General features: G+C 36.2%; 1 long non-coding RNA gene across 1 annotated transcript; it reads right to left on the bottom strand.

Annotated features, from left to right (window-relative positions):
• LOC311097071 lies at nt 1-2926 on the bottom strand. The gene is made up of 4 exons (XR_014609183.1): nt 2851-2926; nt 1472-1609; nt 541-651; nt 1-446 (listed from the first exon to the last, which is right to left on the bottom strand). It is a non-coding gene; the product is annotated as an uncharacterized lncRNA (long non-coding RNA).
• Nucleotides 2927-4628: the final 1702 nt, after the last annotated feature.

The following is a 4628-nucleotide window of genomic DNA, read 5'->3' as shown; positions in this document are numbered from 1 at the left end:
CAGAATTCTTAAACATTTGCTTAAGTGAAAGCATTTTTTGAGGTTCTTAAAATTATGACTTAAAGCAAATAAGCAATAAGCAAATTTAATATAAGCGATAAGCAAATAATTCTAGACATAACAATCTTTTTTTATGATGCTCTAATTTATGAAATGGCTGCTGATGCAGGAGTCATGGCACTGTATTCAGTGCATCATGAAGAAGGAGAGCAGAGAACAGCAGAGGAACAGGAAGCTCTGGGTGACACACAGGTTCAACCTCTCTCTCTGAGCACTGTTAAATGAGGAGTTATGGGTGACACCCGTGGTGACACTCTGAGCCCCGTTACACAGGTTCCCCTCACAACATGAGATGCCCACATTAAGTCCTAAAATCTTTCCTGGCGCCTCACAGGCAGATTTAGATGCACATCCTTTTGTAGCCACTGACTGATGTGAAGAAGTTTCTGTAAAAAAGAATGAAAACATATATAACATAATATAAGAATTAAAATAAAATAAAATCTAAAAAAATAAATAATATAAATTCTGAATTCTTACCGTATGCAATAAAGCAGTTGTCTTCATCCCCCCAACAACTGATTGTTTTTGAGCAGTCCTCTTCATCACAAGTGTAACATCTCTTTCCATTGGGGATATGAGGGAACACATCTGCAATAAATATTTATTTATTTTTATTTATTTATTATAAAATATAACATTGCAATCAAACAACACCTCAGCTGTGGGATTTACATTGAAGTGCACTGGGAGAAAAAATCTGGCTATATTTACTGTGTCACAAATGCCAGCTGGAGTGCTCTTAATATCCATGAGAAGGCACTCCTCCGTAGTCCATTACAAACTGCATTTCCCAGAACCCATTGCCCTGACTCATTAGGCCTGGTTATTTTCATCTGTGCATCGTTAGCTTGTTAGGCTTTGCCTATATTGATACCTTTTGCCTATATATCCCATGTTCTCTGTCATTCATTGCCAGACTTAGGGGTCTGGTTTCCCCCATCTCATGGTTTGGATCTTTTGCCTATCGTTTTGCTTTTGTTTCCTGCTCAGTTTATTTGCACTGATTCTGTAGCCTACTACGATTCTGGATTACCCCTTAATAAAGACTGCATTTGGATCCTCAACCCTTGTGTCTCAGAGCAGTATGTGACATAGCGCAACTGCCAATTTTGTCAGATTTATCATAAATAAGTGTTCCAAAAAGAAAATCCACAAATTGTTTATCCATCAATATTCAAAAAAATAAAAATTTTTGATTGTACTACCAGGGAAACAAACACATTTTCCTTAACGGGAGCCTTTAGCCAAATAATCAGCCCTGAACCCATGCCCTCTTACTTTCCTGATAGGATTACTAATTTATGCTATATCAGTTTATAGTGATGCACAACATTATTTAACATCTAACAATATCTTAAAGCATATTCCCTTAATTATGCTTAGTTCATGATCAAATAAAGGATGATACCTGAAATTTGTTTATTGCAAAGGTTTGTGTCGCAGCACTTGGCAAAATATTCTCTTGTCCAACAGCCTGTGCCAAGAGACCAGCTTCTACATTCATATGGCAATGCACACCCATAAGACGAGGTTTCTGGCTTTATGCCTACATAAAAAGAGAAATGAATGAATGAATTAGCAGCTCTGGTTCATATGCATAAACTACATGATACACTGAGGTCAGTTATGACACAAATGAAGATTGAACACTATTTTAATAGTACTTTATTCATCTTTTTAACAATAAGACACCTCATTAAGGAAGCCCTGAACCGCAATGTATAAAACAAAACAAAAACTAAAAAAAACAAAAAAACATTAAAGTCCAAATATTTCGAGATTAAAGTCGAAACATTACGAGAATACAGTCTTCGTGTGTGCTTGCCGTTGTTTCACATTGCCACTCAGGCATTCATAACAGTGCGCGTCCACTGGCAGAGAGCGAGTGTTTCCAATGCATTACTCACGCGTGCGTAATGCGTTTTTGAAGCTTGATTGCCCAAGACACCTTCCACATTTATTGTATGGAAAAGAGCTGCTAAGACATCTCCTTACATAGATGTCTTAGCATAGATGAGAGAGAGAGAGTGTGAGAGTGTGTGTGTGTGAGAGAGAGAGTGTGCGTGCGTGCGTGCGTGTGTGTGTGTCTGTGTGACCAGTAAGAACCAGTTGGTGCCGATAGCCTAGTGGTCAGCACACAGACATACTGTATAGTGCAATTACGCCTCCGGTGACCCAAATTCGATTATTTTGCTGATCCCATTCCCCTTTCTCCACCCCATGCTTTCCGGTTAATCGCTACACTGTCCTGTCTAATAAGCACACACACACACACAAAAAAACGGCGTTTGCAAATTAGTGAGTTTTACTTTACAGTTACATGGTTCCTACTGTAAACAGCAAAAATATGGTAATATCTTGTCACAACTGCCAGTTTATTACTGTGATTTTCAGTCAGTTTCTTACAGTGTTGTAAAAGTGCAGAAAGTTTTTTGTAGGTTTAAGGTGTGGGTTAAGGTTAGGTTATAGTATTTATAGCTAGCTGCATATGAAAACAATATGAAGAAAGTCTATGGAATGGGCCCGCCTGCCCATCCATGTAATCAGGGACAATACACATTAATAATATAAATCAAAGTAAAATGTGCCAGATTTTGGCTAATTTTCATCTAGTCCCAGAGGAGGTTGATGTAAAAAAATAATAAAACTAAATACAAATTTTAACACTAAAATCGCTATCCCTATAAATCCCTATAATGTTCACAAGTAAACGTGTGTGTAAATTAAAAAATTTTCATCATCATGAGATATGAATAAACAGGCTATAGTGATGAAGCAGTACTATACCTTTGCCAGGGCATGTAGCGTGTTTGTTCTTAATCCGGTTTGGGATCCTGTCCCGTTCCTGTTCTCTTTCCGGTCCTATCACAATAAAAGACTAAATTGAAAAAAATATTTTTTTCCTCTTTAAAGTAGCACTATATCTCTTGAAATGACACTGAAACACTTTGGGTTGACACGTTGTTTGGTATGGCATACCTTGTAAAACTTTTTAATATTTAATTAAAAATATTTGTAATTATTTAATAATTATTTTAAATAAGTTTTAATTAATTGAGAGCATACATGGAATTATTTTTTTGTTTATTTACACTAAAATGAACTAGTAATAAGAAAAGTTGACCAGTAACATCACTTAAGTTTCCCTAATGCTTTGATATAGATACATTTTATACTAAAATCATGATGATGAAAAAAAACAAACAAAAAAAAAAAACAGACATATGCATCAACAACCCAAATTCTAATATTTCAGGAAACAACACTGGCCTAGAAAAAAAGGGCAAGAATATCAACTGGTGAAAAAAACAAACAAGAGAAGTAAGGTGGTCAGGCATTGTGACAAATGTGAGATCAACAAATGCCTGTTTTCTCTTTAGCAGTATTACCAGTATAAGTGCACTTCATCATACTCAACTTACCAAAGTATTCTACTGTTCTTGTACTTTTGCACTTGGCATCGCATTTCTCTTGACAAACATAACTTCGTTGTTCCAAGCATTTATAACAGCTCAGAGAGAATCCTTTAATGACAAAAAGACAGAGAGAGACATTCAGTGACCTTTTTAAAACCCAATTAAAAAAAATATCTTATGCTGTTTACTGTACCTCCAGTGAGAAGAATGAAAAGAAGAACAATGGAGACTTGCAGATGCATCTTGTGACGGAACAGGAATGAACAGACAATGTCTCATTTTCCTTTTATGTCTGCTCAAAAAAGGAGTTTTTTTTTCTCTCTCTCTGCCAGTAACTCACATCAAACACAGCATTGCCTCCTATTTCTATTTCTCTTTTAAAAAGCTGCACATTTAAAAGCAGTCTCTTAAAGGTAATATCCATACAAAAAGACCAAAAATATTTTTTGTTTTTTAAATGCAGTGATTTTGAAGAGATTTTCAGTCAAAATTCAGTGATAAAAAGCATGATCAATTGCTGCCCCCTGTTGGATACACAGGACATCTCATTTCTCACTGGTCAAAGAAGAAAACCATTAAAGGAACACGCCAACTTATTCTCTTATTCTATACTCTCAGAAGGCGAAGCACTGCTACTTCTGCGGAGTGATTTCGGAGTGCTTCCCCTTACAGAAAAAACACATGAATTTCACATGTTATCACATGTTTTCCACATGTGATCACATGGGTTTCACATGTGTTTCACATGTAATCACATGTGTAAATGTTCCAAAAGCACACATTTCCCATGTGCAAAACACATGTTTCACATGTGATCCACATATTTCACATGTGCAAATCACATGTTAAATTTCACATGTGCAAAATCACATGTGCAAAACACATGTGATCCACATATTTCACATGTGCAAATCACATGTGCAAAATCACACGTGCATGTGGTCACATGTGACCACATGAGTTTTTGCACATGTGAAGTTCATGTGTTTTTTCTGTAAGGGTCGCCTTCTGACAATATAGTTCCCAGTAAAGATGACTGTGTCTCATTTGACCTTGTTATTTGTACACGCTGTGACTATACAAATCACAACATGTAAATAGGAAAATGTTGGTGTTATTTTGTCACTTATTGGGGGCAGTATGCTAGCT

The sequence above is a fragment of the Abramis brama genome (assembly GCF_963993115.1).
Source record: "Abramis brama genome assembly, chromosome: 15".
Taxonomy (NCBI): domain Eukaryota; kingdom Metazoa; phylum Chordata; class Actinopteri; order Cypriniformes; family Leuciscidae; genus Abramis; species Abramis brama.
The sequence above is the reverse complement of the archived record's forward strand: the minus strand, read 5'-3'. Positions and strand labels throughout refer to the sequence as shown.